We start from the raw sequence: 24,876 nt of genomic DNA, 5'->3' as shown, positions 1-24,876 counted from the left end.
CCGTTCAAATTTATCCTGAAAGTCATGTGTGACTTTAACCATTCAAAAGTGCAAACTAGGAAAAAGAGAATAAGTCATCATATGCTACAGCATAAATTCTATCTTTTGATGCACAAACTAACTATGTCTTCAATTCCATTTAATTCACAAGATAGCAATAATTGATCTGCTGGGAAAGACCTCATTTTCAAAATTAGTGAGAGCATGTACAATTTCTTTTGAAATTTTCAATAATGAAACATTCGGTCTGGTACCGCAGTGATCTCTCAAAATATCCCTCTGTATATAACGCCTGCCTAATTTCCTGAATGTGGAAGTCACGGATGCCTGAATTTTGCATTTAAGCCTCAAAATTAAGGGTACCAATGAACATCCGAGCTCAGCGGTAATCAGTTTGTCTGAACTATTTGACTAAGGTCGATGTAAATCTTTGTTAAGAAAACTCAAATTTACAAAATGTCAACTGTTGACTCCCATATTTAGCTGCTAAATTCATCATGTGAGGCAGGCACATCAGTGTAAGTAAATTGAGTTAAGCCGGAATCACACACTGAATATGGAAGTCAACAGTCATCGCTCAACAGCTGAAATTTTGCAAATTCGAGTTATTTTCATCCAAATGTGTATAGAATCTATTCAAGTTGTACAGACAAATCCAACATTATCCAATGGTCGCTGAGAATCTTTGCTGAATTTAGCGCAACACGCGCAAAATTCAGGCATCGGACTGATGCCTTCTACATTCAAGCCACATTCAGCACTCATATTCGATGATTGCGGCATCAGATAAGAAAGGAATCAAATTTAAACTAAAAATTTTGCAGCACGAACAACCACAACAATGATCCATCGCATTATTTACATGCTTTGTTATCCACATTTTGGAGAGAATGTTGAAGAATGCAAGCAAAGCTGCACAAACACTTAAAATTTTAACTGAGAGCAAGCGCTCATTGTGCAAATCGACCGTGTAAGTCGGCAATCACGTAACTCGGTTGGCGACATTGCAGACTTCCTGTCATACTTAATTTTTTAATTGGAAAACTATTCAACAGCAATTCTTTAAAACTGCAGTGATTTTTCTTCTCTGTGCGAAGAAAATTCTGCAAAAACTTCAAGGAATGTTGTTAATTTGTTCTCCTGTAAGAAAATAACATAGAGGCGGAGATTTTCAGACACCGCAAACAAGATATGTGATTGCGGACTTACGCCGTCGAAATGTTGTTGTGTAGGTAGGTAAGATAGGTACTTCCATTTTGCAGCATGTTAATTTTTATAGCAGGAGAATATATAGTCACCAAAGAGGAGTTCAGCTCTGCATACGAGATTATTATTGACAAAACTTTACTGTTTACATTAATCTGATAAATCACAAATTCCTTTCGGCATGGGAATTTAGAGGCTATGCACGATTTGTGACTGCAGGTTCTCCGGTCGATAGTAGTAAGCCTGCGCTGCAAGGGAGGGGTAAAACAGTGGCAGGAAGCAGCGGACATGTTTGACCGAGGCACTATCGTGTTCGTTTGATTTCAGGTACTTGTTTAACGTTGCGAATATCTGAGAGTTCAGCACCTGGAACCTGCGGATTTGGTCCACCATCCATTTGAGGTTCTGAAACAAGAAATTAACAACACTCAGAAAACCTAGCTCAGGAAACAGATGGATGCTTTAGAAAATTAAGGATTTTAGGTGTATTCACTCCAGATCAATTAATCTTTTAAACAAGATTTGTCTTTTACTAGGGCAAATCCTGATTCTTTTATTGTTTCCACTGCATGCAGTTGTGTATTGGAATGCCTGCTCAGCAAGGTTGCTAGATTGTGAGAAAAGATATGGACGTTTGACATTTAGTTCAATGTATAAATGCACTAAAATTTCAGCACTATCTGGCAACAATGCTGTTCAGACCATGAATCTCGGCGGAGGAGTCACAATGGGTCACTCATAAATGTATCTGCAGCAGGACAGATATTTTTCTGTTTTATCTTAGTTTTCTCAGCAATTTCCATGGGAATGGAAGCTCAAACTACGCAATTTTGAACTCGATTTTTGTGGGTTGTTTTTGTTCAAAAAAATCCAAGAAAATTCCTATGAGCTGAACAGGGTGTCTACAGCTTCAGCAGGAAAAATTTCCCTGACTTTTGCAGGTTTTCCCTGACTAAAATTTACTGACTCTCCATGTCGGCTTTTTTCACACATGGAACTGAAAATGAAAAATTTTTGGCATTGGTTAATATCACTACAAATGACGAAAACGTAACTCCAGGCATCGAGCTCCTAACCAAACTGATGAGCTTCTTTTTGATTGTGTGGACACCAGTGATATTTTTCAGATTTCAACATTCAAGATTTTACAAATTCCTGATTTCTACCATTAAATTCCCTGACTCTTTCCATGCAGATTTCCCTGACCTGATGGAATTTCCTGACAGGTCTTAATTTAATACATTTCAACAGAGTAAGTCTACAACCACGTATCTTGGTTTGCGATGCCGCAGACTTCCTGACATACTTAATTTTTTAAATGAAGAACTACTCCAATGGCAATTCTTAAAAACTGCTGTGATTTTTCTTCTCAGTGCCAAGAGAATTCTCCGAAAACTTCAAGAATATTGTCCATTTGTTCTCCTTTAAAAGAATAAAATAGAAGGGGAGATTTTCAAACACCACAAACGAGATATGTGGTTGCGAAATTGCTCCATCATGCATAATATGTGATTTATAATACATGCTAGATTGTGTTTTCTTCCCTTTTATTCGTGGATTCTTCAAACCCAACTACGTCATTCTTTTCACAGTTTCAGAGAAAGAAGTCAGAACTGCAGAAGAAAAATCTCTGCGCGAAAAAAGGTAAAGTAAGGGACCTTCTTTTCCACGAGCAAATTTTTCTGAACATTTGAAAAATGCACGGAGGAAGAAAATACAGATATTTCAGCACAGGTTTGACCCTGAAATCTAAAAAATTGAAAGATATTGGTCCTGAATTCCCGAGACAAATAATTTTTGGTTGCAGGAAAACACGGTTTAAGTGTTTGCAAAAAATTAAAGAAAATATTCTCCCTGAGGATAAGGTCCCTTCTCGCAGATCAAGTTGCATTTATTGTTACTTTTGTTTTTAATAAACATCCTACAAACAGGGTTTGTACAGAATTTGGAAAATTATTTTCCCTGACATTTTCCTGGTTTTCCTGATACATTTCATAACAATCAAAGAACTGCAAAATGGTTATATAGACATAATTTGAAATAGTTTATAAGCAAAATTGATTGTTTGAGACTTCAAATCCACTGTAAAACGCAAATAAATGTGGTTCCACATTTAACCCTAACACATTCGCCATTTTCCGAACTTTTAAGAATTCCCTGACATTTCTCCATATTCTTTGACTGTGGCCACCCTGTAAAAATCAATATAATTAGCTTTCAAAATATTGTTGCTTTTTGCTGGGCAACCAAAATCTCTTAAAAAGCTAAGTAAACGAGACATTACTGCACAAAGTTTTCACAAATTCAGGACTTAATATTCCAGGCACAAAAGGCACTTAATGAAGCTCTTATTATACACTAACACCGCTGATGCGAAGTTGACGCCAAGTTAAAGAATAGTAAAAAGGAGGTTCTTTCTCCCAAATATTTTTCTTTTTATTACAAAAAGAACTGGTCTGGGGCCAAATGGGGCCTCTGTAAGTACCTACATATGTGGGCCAAAATGAATTAATGATGGTTATTTGGAAAAAGATTACTGTCTCCTTACTTGTACATTGACTATAAATTATTTTGTAAGCAAGATTCAATGTTTGCTGCCCCAGAGGTAAGCGTGGCCCATTTGTGGAGGCTTGTCTCTATGCACAGGGTTGGTAAACGTCATTCCACAGCATTTCACAACCTGTAGACATTTAAATTTAAGTTAATGAAATCGGAAAAAGAAAAAGACAAGACATTTTTCAGAACTAGAACGAGAGAGCTGCAGAAGATAAGTTTCTATTTTCAACAGTAGCTGGAGCTACTGATTATGATTTGAAATCAAAAAGTGTTTCTCTATATTTTTCAAGAGGGGGGCTCCTGTATCATTTGCATATTTTTGGCACCACCCATATTCAACACCTTATGGGGTCATTCCATGTCAAATCGAACCAAAATCTAACCCGACTTCTTCAGAATTGATGAAAATTGGTACACTCACTCTACTTATTGAGCTGATTCCAAATAGTTGATTTTTTTATTTTGTTGTCCATTAGTTGAAATTTTATTGAGCTTTAAAGTTCGAGTAAAATAACTGATGTTATCCTCTTCAATTGCCTGTATTTTTGGAGCCGTTTATTCAATCTGAACCGTTCTGATGCCGATTAAAAGCTCTTGAAACAGGTTTTCCATGTATATACACCAAATTTGAATTCAACTTTAAAATTTTTTCAATAAACATTTTAAGGTCTAAAATTGAAGTATCTCAAAAAGGGGCATATGAAATCCTACAATTATTTGTCCAGAGGTCAGTCATACCTGTTTCTACACACTTGCCAAAAATCCAAGTGGAGACTTGTTGGAGTTAAAGGTTTGGCCGAAAAAGCTGCATTTTAATCCAGTGCGCTAGCAAGACGGGTGACAAAAGCGGCTCTGAGCCGCGGTGTTCCAAAAATCTGTCGAGGCGCTGGGAACAAGAGATCGAGATACTTTTTGAGATACTTCAATTTTAGACTTGAAAATGTTTATTAAAAAAATTTTAAAGTTGAATTCAAATTTGGTGTACGTACGTGGAAAAACCGTTTCAAGAGCTTTTAATCGGCATCAGAACGGTTCAGATTGAATAAACGGCTCCAATTATGCAAGCAATTGAAGAGGATAACATCTGTTATTTCACTCAACCTGGACCTTTGATGATTCATTGTCGAATTAGCTTTGAACTGATTAAATATAAATGACACCATAAAGTGTCATTTATTAGTGAATCAGAGATCAAAGTATAAATTTGAAGCTGCTAGAGCAGTAATTTCATCTGGCAAAACTGATCATGCACCTACATGCAAAACCTCCTTAAGACGGATCTGAGAAACTTTGAGTCACCAAAAGGCGGTATTCATATTCACTTATTCATTACGCACACAATTTTCTGCAACTGGTGGAATTTCTTTGCTAAATTAGAACGCTTAAGAGAAGGTACTGCTAGTAGAAAATATGCGATAATACCTATCTAACCTACATTACCGGTGTATGCACTAGAGTGGTAACGCATAAGGAACAGACACGAACAAACACTGAAGGAAAGGGCAGGAGTGGAGTAAGTTACTGTAGTCTCTAATTTACTTCTGAACTGTTAATTTGAAGAACCGTAAGACACATCTTTGATGTGTAATCACTTGGTACGGACCAGAGGAACCTTGAACTGTAATCATAACGGTAAAGTCTGAGGGCTCAAAAGGCTTTAATGCTAAAAAAAGGTGACCTTCAAACTCTTGTATGAATTCAAAACCACATACTTCAGATAAGGAAACTACAAAACACTTGATTTGAGGCGAAAATGAAAAGCGAATGATCAAAGAAAAGAATGTCTGGGTGTGAACTTATGAGAACTGACTTTCTGTTTCAGAATGCTCTGAATACACATCACAATGAGCCGATAGACTCTAGCTCCAGGCTGTAAAATACGATAAAACTGATTGTCAGATGCTTTGTAGAAGTCAGAAACGGTTTAAAGGTAAAGAAAATTAAAAGATTCCGAGTTGTTTGGATCCTTCCTGTTATCAATCTTCGTTTGTTTACGAGCCCGTCGTTTCCGATAGCCGATGCTCACTCGCGGACGCCCAGTGAATAAATTTCGCGAACTTTAACGCCTTTTTTCATCAAGAAAGAGTTAATTTCTGATGAAACCAAATGTTTCAACAAATTTCTCGTCAAATTTTACCACTAAATCACAATATACAGCTAGAAACTTTTGCAAATAAACAATCCGGGCAGCAGCCATATTGTTCGGACTAACTCGGAATAAACCAAGGGTCGTCACCACCTAAAGTGTGACGTCAGCTCTCAGCCCGCGCGATTCAAACAGCATTTCAGAGACCTTCAATTTTGGGCGTTTTTGAAGTAAGATTTCTCAGGCCAGAGGGCTCAAAAAAATCTGAAAAAAATTCTGTATACTCAATTCACCAAGGACTTTCATAATATGTAATAAAAAAATTCAGCCGAACTGGCTCATTAAGCTCCCAAAAAACGTGTAAGGTAATCCTGCCATAGGGAGCTAAAACGCTGTGATTAGCCTCTCGGAACATGGCGCCTTATTCGTCCGGCGTCAAATGCTTGCTCAAAAGTTTATCACACAGCCTGACGTACAATAAACTGAGTGGTAAATATTTAAAAAAAAAAAAAAAAAAAAAACAGAAAAAGATAATTTCACACAATTAGAAGTTTAACAACTTGCGACATTGTTCCCCCATCAAAAATTTCATGTGAAACAAAATGAATACACAATTTTTCAAACTCAGCTCAGATATGAAATATTAGAGAGTACATTTCAATTTTTAAATACATTTCCAATCATGATTAACTAAAAATCACTGTCAGATAAAGACAATCCAAAATTAGGGCTGATGTTTGGAAGTGGCGAACGATTATAATCGGATAGCAACTAGAATTAAACGATTACCATCTAATTTTTGTACAGATTTTGAGAGCATCCACAGCCAAGACTTAATTTTGGAGTTTTAGTATTCTCTCAATCTTCAAAAACCAAAATATTAATTGATTTTATGCTACTGATTCTAAAATCATCTTAGTTTTGGGGGGAAAACCAGATCTTATCTCTGGAATCAAAGTAAGTAAGTAAGGCCAGGCTTACTGGCGAGATGCCCACAAGGGGCCAAGGCAACTGGCTACTACCGTCAAGCACCCCGAAATTGGACCGTGCTCTTTAACTTCGTACTCTTGACGCATTGTGTAACCTCTATATTCCCGCAAGGCTCAGCGGCCGCCTGATTGCCAACCATAGGTTTTATCAGAGACTGTGGCAGATGCTGCAGAGCATGAATATTCGGAGCATGGCCATGCCTACACCGAGTTGGACTGTGTTGTTGCAATCTCTACTGATAGGTAGCGCTGGCAGTTGCGCATACTACGAGTGATCACCGATTTTTTCACAACCCAGTCGAACAGTGCAGACAGATTACTTACTGGGTGACTACGTCCCTTCCGCACCCTGTTACCTCGAAGGGTTAGGGTATTGGAGTGGCATAGTCATCCACAGTCACGATGACTGATATTTGGTCACCTCTGGGGATTGAACCCGGGACCTTAGTGTTGGCAGCGAACTGCCTTGACCACTACACCACTGAGGCTGACTGTCTCTGGAATCAATTGTTTCTCAAGGATCGCAATATCTTCCAAGAATTCCTGAACTTCAGTGTCAGTAGCATGTATTGATTCAATTAACAGGCTGATAAAAATTGGAAAACTACATTCTTGCCTGGTGTCCGGGACACATTTCTTAATTCTTTAATTGGAAATGCAGAGATTTCGTCGAGCAGGACAGATAATACACTAAGCAAATAATTACACATCGGCTGCTGTTAATAAAGGTATGCTTTTCCCTCCCTCGTTTTACAGAATTAAATATTTTGAACACTTACAACAACACCTGTTATGTCTCCCCCTTCAAATTTACAAATGGCAAGCTCAAGAGATTTCTGCATGTCAGCGTTGATGCATTGCGTGATTCCTTTGTTGAGATCGATCAATCTTCCCCACAATGGCTATGGCAGGTGGCGCTGCTTCAACAGTGTTTCGTACCGGTTTGCACAAGGATATGCCAGCAGGTAGGTTCCTATGGCCACACACTCAACCCGAAAACGTTTATCTAACAAAATACTGAAAGAGAGATACACACATTCAACATTAGAAGAAAAATCCAAGAAATGTATGTACAAAATGTTTATATTTTACAAAACAAACATACCTACAATTTATTTTTCTTTTCTTCTAAGAAAAGAATTTGTCAGGCACTCAAAGTAAAAAAAAATGAATAATTAAAAAATTTTTGACATACAACAGTAAAAGTTATTTTTCAAAAATACCACTTGCATCATGTTACATTAGGGTGCGGCTTATTTCCGTCATGTAGGAAAATCGATGAGGCCCGGGTGGCAATTGGTTCTATCTATAGTAGTAACTAGGGGGCTACGCCCCCTGGCCGCTACGCGGCCCAACCCCCTGAAGGCGCTCCGCGCCATCAATGGGCCCCTTCGCGGCCCTATTTTTACTCTCCTATCGGTGTTAGTTTTATTTTTCCCCTAAAAAATTACGATATGAGGTATACTTTACTTTCAGAATTAAATAATTTTTGGTTTTGATGAATAAAGAAACAAAAATTTTTTTTGAAGTCTAAAGGACGCGTTTTGGAATGACTGCTTGATGAAATATTGCAGTAAAACAACGAACAATTTTAATCAGGCAATAATAAAGTATTACGGGAGATGGGGATCGAACCCACACATTGAACTAGGTGGACGCTTCCGACGTCTTTGATGACTCGGCTACCGCTCGTCATGAGGGGGGTGAGGCGAATCTAGTGTAGATAAGTGTAGAGCTGATGCGCAGGCTACACAGCTACTGCGCAACCTCCTCGACCACTGCGCATCCTCCCGCGCATAGCGGTAGCAGTCTCGGAGCATTCTGAAAATTCACTCACTTTTATAACGTGATTGTAAAAAAACCTGGTTCCTATTTCCAAAATCTGAAAAAAGCGGGCTCATCTAGGGCCAATTACCCGTCGATTACCGCAAAAAACTTGGAAATCGGCCCGGTAGAACGCTCAAACGAACTATGACAAAAAATATAAATTTACATTGTTTAAATGGAAGAATTCGCAACTTTACCATTTAATATAAAAAAACCTGGGCCATATTTTGAAAATCTGAAAAGAGTTGGCTTATCTAGAGACAATTGCCCGTCGATAGCCGCAAAAATCATAAAAATCGGCTTGGTAGAACGCTGGAACTAAGCGTCACCAGTTTCGCAAAATTAGGAGGTCTCGGAGCTTATAGTATAGATAGGCTGTATACAATTTGAGCCAATTTGAAGCTTTTTTAGATGATGCTCAAAGGGATCAAAACTGCAGGCAAAATTACATTGGTTTGAATGGGCCGAAAAACGCCTGATTTGCGAAAATGCGTTTTTTGGATCTAAAATGCGCTTAAATGAAGAAGATCTGACTAGCTCTTAGAGCGGCATCTAGAGGCCCATTGGCATTCGAAATGAGAAAATCACACTTTTGATCCATGAGTTGGGACAGGGGGTCACAGTGTAGCCAGTTTTGAGGCGCCGCGCCCGCAGTTAAGTGATCGCTTTTGAGACTTTCTGATTGAACTCAAAATAAGTGTTCCAAAGTTGAAGAGGCAAATATATCTCACAACTTGATGAGAAATAATGTATAATGGTTGTTTTAGCCCTTGAGAACTACACTTGGCCTTTACAATGTTGCCTCCCATACTATTTCTCGAGCCTGGAACGAAATGGACCACTAGACAAGGTACGAATTTCAGCATTCTGATACATGTTTCCTAACCAAAATTTCACGTAGAACACGATACGCACAACGGAAATTGCCGAAATTCACTCCTTACAAAGATATTTAATGATTCTTGATGCGTGAATTGAAACCACCTGCTCATGAAAACTCAATGCTCTACATGATTCACATCGCGCGTTAAACGTTATCATGGACGTCTCTGCGATAAAAAAATCTGGCGATCTCAATCTTGACGCTTTGGCTCAGCTAAAGCAAATTACTTATAGTTTGAACAACACATGGTGGGAAATGAACATTGCTCAGTTGAGAAGCTTGCCAAGACCGTTTTAGTGCGCGATTTGACTCACGTAGAGCTTTGAGTTTCTTGTGAGCGGGCAGTTCAAATTCCTCGTGACCAATGTGAAATAAAAATGTTGATATCTCCGTTAGGAGTTGGTTTCAGTAATTTTTGTTGCACGAATCGTGTTCTACATGAAATTTTGGTTCAGAAACATGTATTAGAATGCTAAAATTCGTACCCTGTCTAGTGGTCCATTGGTGTATATATTTTATCTTGCACTCCAGTGATCCCCCCTACCTTCACCCTTGAGTAAAAAGTGTGATTTTCTCGTTCTGAATGGGCCCCTAAATGCATCTCTAAGAGCTGGTCAGGTTTACTTCATTTCAGCGAATTTTAGATCCAAAAAACGCATTTTCGCAGATCAGGCGTTTTCCCTCCCATTTAAATCAATGTAATTTTGCTATCTTCGAGAATCATCTAAAAAAGCTTCAGATTGGGTCAAATTTTATACAGCCTTTTATTTCCATGGATAGAACGGATTGCCACCCGGACCTTGTCAATTTTCCTACATGACTGAAATAAGCCGCACCCTGATGTTACATGGTGATAAAATAGCGAATTATTAGTTTAAAAAAATTGATAAATTAATAAAAAAATGTTTTGAAAGGAAAGAAAGAATTGATTATATTCTATAATTAAAACTCGCTAGTTTAAACAGGTTAAAATTTTACAGGGAGAAGAATATTGGACTTAAAAAGTTTCACGACAAGAAATTAACTGTGCATTGTCAATACACAGCCAATTAGTTACCAAGCCTCAACAGAGAATTAGTTTTTTCGGGAAACTTTATCGAAAAAACAATCAGTAAAATGAAAAAGAAAAATGTAAAATACGGAAGCAGGGAAATAAAAAAAAAAATTTAAACCTGCTGATAAACAAATAATACCTTGCTGCGAGTTGCTTATAATGAGCAAATATTTGCTCACTAAGTTTATACACAAACTGATCGAAGCACAGATTGACTCCTGCCTCAACTTCATCGTATAAAAATTGTTTGCGAAAGACAGTCAGGGCATAATGAGCACTGTCATTGTAGAGATCTAACGGGTATAAGACATACCTGAAAAGGAGAGATACACAAATTAATTCACAAAGCAATAATGAATGATAATTTAGAATCGACCCTACTTCCTATGAAGTTCTTGCAAACAAAAAAAATAGAGTTCTTTGACTGCTACCCTTGCAGATTTAACTTCAAATTTAAGCCATTACAAGTATTATGTTCGCAAAACCAAAAATTGTCTTTAGATCAATCGAAGAGCTACAGCTCTAGGGAACATATCTTCTACAAACATTTTAGTTTTCCATGAACTGAGAATTTTCGCACAAATGTGTCTGAAAATTTTAGTGTCTCCTCTCTCGAGTGTAAAGAAAGGTCACTGGAACTTTCAAACAAATTCATGCAATGGTATGCCTGTGAAAAAATAAGATGTCAATGAAAAATACTGAAAAAACGCAATCGGGATACATTCCTGTCCATGTCATGTGGGAGGCAACTAAACTAATCTTTGAGGAATGTTCATGAAAAAAATCTACAGATCTAGCTTTAAAATAAGCTGGGAATCGCTGTTTTCAATTTTCAAACAATTGCAATGAATATATCTTGTCACAAATTAGTGACAGTACCATGGACTTCATTTAAAGATAGATTGATGCTTCTGAGTTCAAATATTCTTTGAATAATAGATGCAAAGCACGAAGCATGAAATAATAATTAGGTTTTCGATAAATCCTTTCTGCTTGCCTTCACTCAGAAAAAAAGTGACACCGCAACGTCAACTGGGGTAAGAATTTAATTTGACAACTTACAACTTTCCTCAAACTCTCAAGATAAAAGAACTAGTGAGGTATACAATTTTACTGCAAATATTGCAGAACTCGTTGGTTACAATTTCGAAAAAAGTAAAAAAATGGAAAGGTGGAAACACTTTCTTTACACTTAGAAAGGTATTTCGTTACAAATTTCACTAATAGTAATAACATCGGTGATTTCAGAAGAATGGATGAATATGAGAAGAAATTAAATGAAGAAGGAAGCATTTTCTATTTACTCCATCATCGAAGGCTCTTTAGTACGTAGAATGTGATCAGTCAAAATCCACGGCATTGACATTTCAATACGAAACCGAACAAAAAAGTAAAAAGACTTTTTTCGGATTTTGAGAAGAAACACTCAAATGATGCATGGATGTTTTGCACTTTATAAAAACCAGTATTAGATCACACTTCGGACAAAAATGTCCTTCTTTCATTCTGTGTGGACTCAGATTTCCAGACTTGAGCCCAGTTTTACTAACCACATGAAAACATCGACCATTCCCCCAAAATTTTAACAATAAATAAATTGAAATTCTCCAACATTTGAGCGACAAAATCAGCACTAATGCAGGATGTCAAGTTATTTCTAACTTTCTAATTCCCAGGTTTTTCGCTGATTTTTTAAAGACTTAATGAGCTCACGGAGGGGACATGATTCATCATTTCTTCCCTGTTCAGATCCTTGATTCCCAGTTTTTCCGCGGGTCATTTTCATTCCTGGTTTTTTCCTGGATTTCCTTGTTGCTAGACACCCTATGATGTTTTCAGGATAGATAAAACACTTACTAGGGCTTAAAAACAGCATTTTTATCTGAGACGAGCTGAAACTTCCTTTAAACCGATTTCAGTTGTTGCTGTAACTGCATCAAGTAACGATAGGAGCCAAAGAAAGAAAAAATCGACGACAAACGCAATGTAAAAATGAAAAGAACATACATTAGGCAACGTCAACCTCATAATAAGCCCTGATCAAAGTTAAATTTAAAAACTACAATCCTGTCTAAATGCATTAAAGTTGAATCGCAAGAATTGTTTTGGAAGAAGGGAGGTGGCCATTATTTTCTTATGAATGATTCATTCTAAAATAAAAATTTTCATTTGTGCTTTAAAAAAATTGAATTGTTTAGCTTAAAATTGCCAAAATTCCACTGAGAAAATAAATGCAAAAAATAAACAAAAACTGACTAGAGCTAAGAGCTTTTAATGATTGGAAGATTTTTGTGGTGCATGTAACAAAATCTATTATAGGTATAGAGACTTGGATCACAAAAATCACTTTTTTTTTCTCTTTTTATTTGTGCCAAATCTCTTGGAATTGAAAATAATTAGATGTTATGACCTGCGGAAAGAATTTCAAAGTTCTGCAACGGAATGCTTTGCCATTTCCTTGTTGCACCTGACTTATCAAAAACTTGTCACCCTAAAAAATAATACTTTAAAGAAACTATTTGAAGAAATTTAGAGGAAAGAAAGGAGTAGAAAATGTACCTTCTGATTAAGTCTCTCTTGTTTTTTATGGCTTTTCTGAGAGGCTCTCTGAGAATTACTTGCACAAAGTCCTGGAGTTCGCCATAAATATTGCGTCTGATGACTTCAGTAAAAAAGGTTTCCATACGAGGCATTAAAACTTGCAGGCCTTTGATCATTGCAATAACCTTGATTAGCACAAATTTTTCCTCTTCCGTGTAGTTGTAGCGTGTTGCCTGAGCAAAGGAAAGTAAAGGTTAAAAGCAACGAAGAGAAATTTACAAAGATTTAAGGAAATGCTTGAATAAAATTAGAATCTGAAGAGCTGACTGCATTAAGAAGTATATTGAAATGAAGAGACAAAAGGGCAAATTGAGAATTTTGAAAAATACACATTATCCGGAGTGCCAACAAATACGAAAATTTTCTTACATCCTAGTATCTTCCAAAAAGATTTTTGACGTTCTCAAAATTCTGAGCTCCGTGACTCAGTTCAAATATCCTTGATTTTCAATGGAAAGAAATCCTACAGAATCAAAGGCAACTCTTGCAAGCTGGCAACACTATTTTGCCTCCATCTAAGTATATTTTAACAATTTTTCATCTCGACTGATACTGTAAAATAAAAAATCTCTACGTGTATCTCACCCTCCCTTCAAAAGGATTTTTGTACAAATTGATCAAATAACATAAATAGATAAAACAACAATCAATTTTGTTTGAAGCAGCCTTGTCTAGAATCAGCATTTTTTGCTGATTTAATCAAAGGAAACCTTATACTGCTAACTTATCAAAATTGCTCCTGTAATAAATTGATGATCCAGATGGCTTCACTTTCCTTCGCTCTAAAGGCTGAAAACCTGGCAATAAAAATCCAAAGTTCAGCATAAAGGCACAGGCATTCACTCAATTTTCTCAGTGAGGGGGAAAGTTAGATGAATAACTTAAAAAAATGCTATGACCTAGAGAGGACATTCCAAGAATGGTGACGTACTTACTCTTTCATATTCTTCAGCTTCTTGTGGGCATTCTTTATTTTAATGATGATCCGTCAGGTGCAACAACTTCCACGAGTAAAGCTCTGTGACAACACTACTCTATTCGGACAGCAATTGTAAACCACACGAGGCTAAATCGGCTATTTCCTTGTTTTCCTTAACCGTTCTCATTTCTTTGAATGTTGTGTTAACCTTACTGATCGAAGTAGAGCTCGATAAAGGCCCATTTTTCAGGGTCGAAATGCTTTGAGCGCTTGATATAGTTGAATGGCGCTATTTGCACGTCACCAAAGAGAGGGACAACCTCTAGATTCTGAAAAAGGAAAAAGGGAAAGACATCGGACAAGGAAAATTGATTTAGACGATGATGTAAAAAAAATAAGATTGGAATATTGAAGATTTATACAAAATATTCACCATGAATGGAGTTCATGAAGGTTAGAAAAACCAAAATTCAAGTGGGTACAGTAGACTCTCGATAATTCGAAATTGAAGGGAAACGGCTTTTTCTTCGAGTTAGCGAGGTTTCGAAATAAAGAGAGTTCGAATTAAAGAGATTCAATGTGGAGAAATTTCGAATTAGAGAGGTTCGAATATAGAGGGGCAAATGGGGCCGATTTATGCCAAAAGAACCAAAAATATTAGTTTATTTCTTTACGGAAGTAAAAATTACACTAAGTTATTATTAATTATTTGTATTTAATTTTAAAATTATTAATTATTATTAATTACTTTACTCACACAAGAGTAACCTAAAATACTAGCGTTTTATTTTTGGAAGTAGTCTTCAGTTGACTTCCAATTGTAGAGGGAATGTACTGTCTTATTTCAAATTATAGAGGGCCGCACCAGCTTAAAAATTTCGAATTAACGAGGGGAGAAAAATACATTGACTTTCTTCGAATTATCGAGAGATTTCCAAGGGAAACAGACCTTCCTTCGAATTAACGAGGTTTTCGAATTTTCGAGAGTCCACTGTTAAAAGTTAACACATAAAAGTTTGATTTTCCAGTTTTTGCAGTTTACCCAATTTTGTTCCCGTCCCTGACAAATCCCAGTGAGGACATGGGGGACATCCTTAAATTTGATGGATTTTAATCAATCAGATTTTTGAACAGTACTATGGCAGGATGTCAGCTTGAATTATCGAATTTTTATTTCATTTTATTTCGTTTTTACAATCATCACAAGATTCGTCCTTTCGTAATTATTACATAAAAAAGAAATAGAAGCTTTGGGAAAACCAGATAATAGAACCAAAGATCCAAAATTGATTAATGCGACACAGGGTTAAGCTATTAGACCGAAAGAACTGGGAGTTGGAGGAAGAAATACAGAAAATACTAGAGCAACAAACAACTTGGAATCATTGACTGCTTTGTCGAAAAGTGTACAAAATCAGTGAAGAAAATGAGACACTGTGATAAAATTTGACAAAATGATACCTTGAAAATTCTATCGATTTTACTGAGATTTAGTTTCTTCTTTGGGTCAAGTTTGTTGATGTTGCAGAGCTCGTTGTCCATCAAAAACAAACCAAAGCCGCAAACCAAGACAAAACGATGTTTTTACTGACAGTATTTTCATGTAATTGTGACCGAATCTGTGAGAAGGGACCTTTTGTCCGCAGAGAAAATTTCCCATAAATTTATGCTAATTCAAGGAGGAAGAAAATCTGGACATTTTGATGCAAGTTTGACCCTAAAATTTTCAGAATTGAAGGAGATGTTAGTCCTGAAGTTCCATAAAAAAATTCTTGGGTTGGGGAAAAGCATGGTTTAAACGTTAGAAATAAGTTGAGGAGAATTTTCTCCCAGATGACAAGGTTCTTTTGCACAGATCTGATCACAAATGAAGACTTGGATGATTTGCTAACTTAATTTCTTTTTTTATCAAAGGGGAAATATTATGAAACCTGAGAAAAAAATACTGAGTAGCTTAGAACTGTCTTGCTATGAAGTCAAGAACAGCGCCGAAGAAGGACTGACAATGAGACACATGGCCAAAATACAAACTCTTATAATAAGTTCACAAATCACCCAAACTTCAGTTACATTTCTTGAATTTAAAACTTTAGTTTAAATCTAAGAGAATGAAAATTTAAAATCTAAGTGGCAGCGAGAATGTTTAAAAAACACTTTTCTGAGAGTACTTAGTGTTAAAATCTTAATTTTGAGATTTTCAGAGTCTTAACTGGCTTATGACTGGAACAACAGTTCACTTTTTTTCCAAAACACAGTAATTTCCCTGTGATAAGAGCTTGAGTCCGCAATTTTGGATTCTCCTTTCAGAAAGACAGCGATTTCGTTTGTGAACAAAATGTTTTCCAACAATCAACGAAACATCAAAAAATGTTCCTTTATTCTTTAAATTAACTGCTGACGACTCTCTTATCAGTAGAGAAGAATTCAAGCACTTTTAAGGCCCTGAAAGAAATGTCAAAACCAATCACTTTCGAAGGTCAAACAAATCGCGAAGATGGGATGACATGATACTCACTTTAATTAACATGTGCTTTTCGGTGGGTGTCAGGTACATTTTCGTTTCGAATAAGTCCACACACAGATTGATAACATCGGACAGAAGCTCTTCGTAACCGATTACTTTTTCCAAATTCTCTTTCACTGTGTTTCGAATTTTGTTCTGTGTAGCAAGAAATATGGATAAATTCTGCGAATCCTGCAGGGTGTGTGAATCTGCCATAACTTTCAAGAACTGGGCGGCACTGAAAAAAGAGGCAATGGTGTAGAGACTTGTCACGATACTTATGAGCTACAACGGAGGTTTGATATGAATCAGAAGGAAGGGAGAAAACTGTTCGATGTCAAGGACAAGGGACTTAACTCTCCACAATGCGACACAGGGTTGCCACAGCGTTTAGAAAAGGAATTTTCCTGACAGATTTGGGTAAAGTTTCTTGACAATTGAAGATATGCCAGATGGCTGAAAGACATAGAACTAGGGAAAGAAAAGAAGAGACAAATGTCACATCCAATAATTGCACCATTCAACAGATTCTTACATGCTAACCAATGGGCCATCTGATAATTGATGCATTCAGACTGATGTGACTTATGGCTCTTCTTTTCTTTTCCCAGTCCTAATAAACTCGAATCAAAAAGTAAAAGACTTAAATATTTAATTTTGGGTTTTTTTACACCTCATCAGTAGATCACACTAGTCAGTGAGATCAAAAGCCCTAAAAGTTCAAAAAATTTCAATCAGAATCAAAACTTGTGAGCTCTAATAAGTACTAATACGAAACTTACCGTCTTGCAGTACAAAACTTGAACCTCAAACTTGTGCTTTGATGCCGTTTTGGATTTCGCAAGATTTTCAGTTCCGTTCACTGACTAGTGTGATCTACTGATGAGGTATAAAAAGACCCAAAATTACAGATCTCTTGACGTGATCTCACCTTAATATTCCAGTGCAAACTGCCTGAGCTGAACACTCTCCCCCATCAATTTTGTACTGATCCTCATTACAGCTCAAAATTGTTGACTCTGATTGAAAATGTTTGAACTTTTAGACTCCCCTCTCCCCCTCCATATGGTGAAGGCCCAGCACTAATTTACCACTAATTTACACAGTTTGAGCCACGGTTTTAGGTTTTTTTCTTGATTTTAAAGAAGATGGTCGACAAAATCACAATTTAAGAGTGGAGCTAATAAACTGCTGTTTCACAGAATTTAATCAAGTTCAGAAACTATTGACATGTGTTTCATGACATGTGTTTCATAGAAGTAAATTCTACGCTCTTTTCAATGAGCATTACAGTTTTTACCTCAGATTATCGTGGCTGGAGATTTGAAGCAAAGTTTCTCCTGAAATCAGCAAAAATGCGCCTTATATAAGCTAATTTTTGAAGAAATCGTCAAATTTACGACCAAAGAAGTGAGCTAGAAAAAACAGGGGGGATGATTTTCGTAGAAAATTTTGTGTTCTTTCTGCTGGTTTTTTTTTGTTATTTTGGGGGGATGAACCCTTGAGGAGATATTTGCAAAAATCTAATGGTGGGTTTTCTCAATTTTGAAAAATTCAAAATGGCGGCGTCCTGAGCACCAGACAAATTTCCTGCAGTTTATATGGGCATTTTCGGACTTCTTTAGCACCTAGGAAACGAAAAAAATTAGTTTGGTTCAAAGGACAAACCAAAACCAGAAATTTGTTGTGTTGTGTTTTGTGTAATCAAAGTAAAGCATGAAGCGAATGATGGAGTGAAATTCAAATTCATTATTAGGATTTGTCAAGTAATTCCAACTTTTGAGCAAATCAAAGCACAGAAAGGACGCTCTTCAGTTGCAGTGTTTCAGAATCTTCACCAATTTTTCATTGATTATGATCAAGCAAATGTATGTAATTCGCTGATGAAACTCCTACTGAATATTCTTCATGTTTTTACAAGTCTCTAAATGAAAATTTGCAGAAAATTCACTCAGTAGTTTCCTCTCTCACGGTTCGTTTGAACCAAAGTTAAATGAAAAGTCGATGCACTCATGATTTCTCTTCAGAACCTTGAAGTATGATGTAAATAAATTACTTTAAGACCAAAACGAAAATATTCTGTCGAGCTCTCGGAAAATAAGGCCGATTTAAAGGTTTTTAGCCCTGAATCGGCTGAAAATTGCTGATTACGGAGCAAATATCCAATAATTATGGCTGCACTCTTTGTTTTTTGAAGTTGCGGGGGCATCGAGGGTAGGAAAAGGCCTTTTTCTTCCTTCACCCCCCCCCCCCGCCCATCGCTTCCTCCCGCCCCCTTCCATAAAAAACCATTTATACCTATGCATATGCATGCGCTCAAATTGATATGAATGTCTTGCTAGTTTGAGTCGGTGGATTGGACCCAAAGTAGAATACCGATGACCAAACTCGAAAATTGCACAATCGCTTATTGCAACGTTGCAGATTTCCTTCTATTATTTTTTACGGCCGAGAATTTTGCAGAATTTCAAGGAAAACTTCATTCGTTTTTTTCTTACAATGACATTAAAATTCGGTGGAAGTAATTCTCTCAAATCTTTCCTATGGTTCGTCTATAAATAAAGAAAGTAGAAAAATGTACGAGCAGAAACTCTGAAACGTCGCAATAAAGATGCGTTTAATATTTGAGTTTACCTTTCAATATTCTTTGAAATGTATTAAAAATACAGCACATATTTGAAGAAAAAATAGTCTTTTTCACGAAAATAGAGGGTTTATTATATTGAAAGCATTTGAATACTGTGAAAAGAAACAACAAGGTCTCGGCTTTTATAGCGAGCAAGCCCCTGAGAGTGTCCATCAAGATTTTAAAGCCACATGGCTGAAATACAAAGTAGCAGAAACGAACCCTAACTACTTAACTCAATTGCTACGCGCAGTTTGCGAGTACAATTCACTGCATTTGTAATCTTGTGGGTATAATCATCTTTACTTAAAATTATACTAGTATGCTTAATTATTTTTATAATTCCATCCTTAAATGATTTTATGCGATTTTTATATGATTTATGCTGCTTTGTCGTCCTGTATTCATTGTTTTCTTATATGCTTCCATTCACAGTAGATTTTATGCTTGATTGCTAAATTGCTTTTCTGCCATTCTAACATGGTTGTTGCTTTGCCATATTTTGTATTCAAATGCTTTCAATATAACTAACCCTCTATTTTCGTGAAAAAGACTATTTTTTCTTCAAATATTCCAATTAATCCTGCTGTATTTTTAATACATTTTAAAGAATATTGAAAGGTAAACTCAAATATTAAACGCATCTTTATTGCGACGTTTCAGAGTTTCTGCTCGTACATTTTTCTACTTTCTTTATTTATAGACGAACCATAGGAAAGATTTGAGAGAATTACTTCCACCGAATTTTAATGTCATTGTAAGAAAAAAACGAATGAAGTTTTCCTTGAAATTCTGCAAAATTCTCGGCCGTAAAAAATAATAGAAGGAAATCTGCAACGTTGCAATAAGCGATTGTGCAATTTTCGAGTTTGGTCATCGGTATTCTACTTTGGGTCCAATCCACCGACTCAAACTAGCAAGACATTCATATCAATTTGAGCGCATGCATATGCATAGGTGTAAATGGTTTTTTATGGAAGGGGGCGGGGGAAGCGATGGGCGGGGGGGGGGGGGTGAAGGAAGAAAAAGGCCTTTTCCTACCCTCGATGCCCCCGCAACTTCAAAAAACAAAGAGTGCAGCCATAATTATTGGATATTTGCTCCGTAATCAGCAATTTTCAGCCGATTCAGGGCTAAAAACCTTTAAATCGGCCTTATTTTCCGAGAGCTCGACAGAATATTTTCGTTTTGGTGCATGAGTGCATCGACTTTTCATTTAACTTTGGTTCAAACGAACCGTGCTCTGAAAGGACGAATCTTTCCTCAGGACAATAGTTAAAAAAAGTAATTATCATTTGGCAAGCGAGAATTTATCATTGTATAATCAATTGAGATCTAAACCTATGGCATATATCCTAGAAATAATGATATCTTCCGATGAATAATGGCAAAAATAAGTTGGAAGTTCAATAGATAGAAAAACTGAATGAATATCAAAAAGACTAAGACCGTTGACAAGTCCACAGCCGAGACTGTTTTCTTGCTAAATGCGCCAGGTAATTTTAGGCTCGGTGACCAGCATTTTGCATGTTTCTCTGGGCCGGCAACATCAGTTACACTTCTTAGACACATTGGTAGACAACGTGATGCAAGTTTTCACCTAAAATACACCACTTCAATTACCTACCGAAAGTCGAAAACGAACAAAATTAGAATGCTCACCTGAAAATACATGAAATTAAGCAGCTTTTTCACTTCAGGAGCTACTACTTCAGCAGTCTTTTCATAGATTTCCACCCAGTTCGGCTGCTCATTGGACTTCCGTTGCGGGATGGCTCGAGAGCAACATCACCCTGTGTACAGCATGACCGCATGTTCCAAGCCATCTTCCAACAGTTCCTTCTAGAACATTACAAATAGATATTTTACAGGATTGGTAGATTGACAACTTTAAATTCACAACATGGCTAAGCTCTGAATTTTTAAAACGACCAAAACCAGTGTCGATTAAATTTCAATGAAAAAACCTATTGACTGTTTTCAGTGCATATACTATAAAGGTTCAAAAATGGATACATTTACATCTAAAGGTCAATCTGCAATGGATTCCTCGGATAGTTTGAAATCTTTAAATTTAAATCAAGGTTCAAATGACCTTCCATCAACGAAATACATACATTTCTGATTTTATTCTAAAATAGATGCCTCTACCAATTTTCAAAGTGTCTGCTTTAAGTTGAAAACACTTGCATGGAACTAACTTTTTGAATTCGATGTTTCTGATCCTGCCGTAGTTCTGTAATGATTTAGGTAAGAGTGAAAGAGTCATCCGATTTAAGCATGTTATCGGTAGTTCTCTATATTATTCATTCCCTGCTAAAAACTTAGGATTTCCTTTCATTTTTCTCAAAATTATCTTGGAAAAGCAAGATTTCTCTAAAAATAATTGAATATCATTCATCATCCTTTCAATTAAACGGATTAACAGTGGTCAAGCAGCAAGAATGTGAAGCTTCCCAAACTGGCATGAACGGTGGCTTCTTCAATGTGCTCTGCTATGCCAGTGATGAACCCATTTCAGTCTTCGAAGTTGGTATCGAAGTTAGCTTGATAAATGACAGAGCATGGCTGAGCTTCGATACACGGTTGTTGATTATGTAACGTAAGCTCATCTAAGGCGTCAACATTGCATAAGGCATCAGTTAATGTAACCTTATCTGCCACCATTTTGAGAAGTTGACTCCTTTGTACAAAAAACCATCAAAGACATAAAAATGTGACTTGGCAAGCAAGCATTGTTGTACATAGAACTAAGAGAAATGAATGGTTTTGAAAACATACCCACTCTAATTACTTAAAAACTGAGAGTACACTGTAAACCGAAAATAAATATTCTTTAGGGTTGCTCGATTCAATACCAGAGAAGGTTGTTGGTGGAGACAGTGGAGAGTAGATAAAATTGTTCAAATAACTTTATGCCTTCAAGAGGTAGGACAAACTTGTCTAGAACTATCAGAAGTAATACTGCTAACTTGAGGTAGAGGTGTCATCAGCTAAGCTGGCACTTGAATACATATCGTTTGCAAGCAACTATAATGTAGTCGTCCAACAGGAATCGAGGATTGACTAAGCTCGCGATCGGGCTGCCGTCAATCGCCTATTACTGTTGGACAATTGCAGCACAATTGCTCACAAAAGAAATGTAAACAAGTGCCAACTAAGCTGATGACACCTCTAGATAGCAGAGTAAACAGGTAATTCCAAAAAATTTAGACTTGAAACAATGGAAATAAAACATAAGAGTGGGAGAATGGGCCAGTATAGTGCTGGTCTCAGAATCCTGTTATGATACTTTATTTTTGCAGATCAACTAAAAATGATGAGATCTGGCCAAACAGCAAATTTTTACATTGAATATTAACCGAGGTATCTCGTCTTGAAAAACTCCATTATGACATCATCCACCGCGGTACGACATCATGTTTTGCACTACATACCGCAGTGGATGACGTCATAAATTGAGTTTTTCAAGGCCAGATATCTCGGTTAATATTCAAGGTAGAGAGTTGCTGTTGGGACGGATCTTTCTATTTAGAGCTAATCTACAAGAACCAAGCGTGAAAACATGATTCTGTTACCAATGTAACTGGCCCATTAAATAAAGAAAGAGATATGAGAGGATGAAACAGTGGCTAAGCTATCTATTCTCAGGGAAGAGATGGACTAGGTGAGCTTTCAAATGATGAAATTGGCCTCATTATCACAGCAAGACTACATGCAGACAAACTAACTCTTTCCTTCAGAGATTAAATGACATGAAACTGAAAGAAGGAGAGAGTTAGAGGACATTTAGGGAATGAGGAAGTTACAATTCTTGAGGAGGAAATTTAGGCGGGAGATACCTGGCAGTGGAGTCCGAGCTAGGATAATCATTACATGCGGCAACAGTATTGACAGTTCTTGCTATTTGCATGGGTTTGGGAAACAAAACCTGTAAAACACTCTTCATTGTGCTCAGAAGTTCCTTCTTAAAAGTTAGCTTCAGTCTCACACACAGGAATCGATCGTTGAAACTCTAGTCGGCATGCCCAGGCCAAGGGGATCAAGGTCTTCTGAGCGCAAAGCTCACTCATTCCTCATCTTGTCCTGGCGTACCAACAGAGTTTCAAGAACCGGTTTGCATTCATTGATTGACTAGATAAGATAAGAGGAGATAAAGAGATACATCTTGGTCCATAGTGGAGTCTCCAAGACAAGTCCAGCAACAGACAAAAAGACATGTTCCATCACAGGAGTCTTATGACAATTCTGTTGTAATATAACACCGTAAGTTATGGAAACATCACTACGATCTAAAAGAGGAATCAGTAGTGTAAGCTTCCTCGATTTAGTTGAAATAGAGGCGATTGAAAGCAATACCAGAAAAAGGACTCATTCACTCATACCTATAAAGATCCACTCAGAACTTCGCTTTCTCCGGCACTTCCCATGGCTTCTTCTTAATTTCCGTCGGCCCTGGGGTTAAATCTTCGTCTCGAATTGATAAAATACTTTTAAATGAGCAAAGAGGATGACAGTTTTGACGGCTAATTGATTAAATAAATTGAAATTAATAGAGCGATCTTGGGACCGGCCGTAATTACTCGAGTAATTTCGTGCACGGCAGCCATTTTGAATCCCCCACATCAGCTGACGAATATCGAATATCGTATCGAATGCGATTGTTCGATTATCGCACTATCGATTCTTTACCATAGCTTCTTACGGGGACACAGCTATAGTCGATCGTTCACGAAGTTTGGCAAGAAATCCACCTCAGCCGGACTAACTCGGTTCTTCTCGCACCGGCTCACGGAGAGAAGCCGCGGCCAGAATTCTTACGATCAGCGACCTTTCTCCTCATTTTACTTTAAAACTTTCAATCTTAGAGGAAAATGTCATAGGACCCGAAATAACGGCCGTAAAATTTCCTATCGGTTCATTACACAAAATTTTAGAAAAAATAATTTTCGTGACCAAAAATAAGGGTTTTAAAAAGGGCGCAGGCAAAAATTCTCATGATCAGCGACCTTTCTCCTCATTTTGCTTTTAAACTTTCAATCTTAGAGGAAAATGTCATAGGACCCGAAATAACGGCCGTAAAATTTCCTATCGGTTCATTACACAAAATTTTCGAAAAAATAATTTTCGTGACCAAAAATAAGGGTTTTAAAAAGGGCGCAGGCAAAAATTCTTATGATCAGCGACCTTTCTCCTCATTTTACTTTTAAACTTTCAATCTTAGAGGAAAATGTCATAGGACCCGAAATAACGGCCGTAAAATTTCCTATCTGTTCATTACACAAAATTTTCGAAAAAATAATTTTCGTGACCAAAAATAAGGGTTTTAAAAAGGGCGCAGGCAAAAATTTCTATGATTCCTATTTACCTTCCTCCTTATTTTACTTTTAAATTTTCAATCTTGGAGGAAAATGTCACAGGACCCATAATAACAGCCATAAAATTTCCTATCGGTGCATTAAACAAAATTTTCGAAAAAATAATTTTCGTGACCAAAAATAAGGGTTTTAAAAAGGGCGCAGGCAAAAAATGTTATGATCAGCGACCTTTCTCCTCATTTTACTTGTAAACTTTCAATCTTAGAGGAAAATATCGAAATACTCGTTTCGAATGCGATTGTTCGAGT

At 36.8% G+C, this 24,876-nt stretch overlaps 1 pseudogene; it reads right to left on the bottom strand.

Annotated features, from left to right (window-relative positions):
- Positions 1-1,310: 1,310 nt before the first annotated feature.
- Positions 1,311-23,199, bottom strand: LOC109030033 (cytoplasmic FMR1-interacting protein-like; annotated as a pseudogene).
- Between the last annotated feature and the right edge of the window lie 1,677 nt (positions 23,200-24,876).

The sequence above is a fragment of the Bemisia tabaci genome, chromosome 6 (assembly GCF_918797505.1).
Source record: "Bemisia tabaci chromosome 6, PGI_BMITA_v3".
NCBI classification, from domain to species: Eukaryota; Metazoa; Arthropoda; class Insecta; order Hemiptera; family Aleyrodidae; genus Bemisia; species Bemisia tabaci.
The sequence above is the reverse complement of the archived record's forward strand: the minus strand, read 5'-3'. Positions and strand labels throughout refer to the sequence as shown.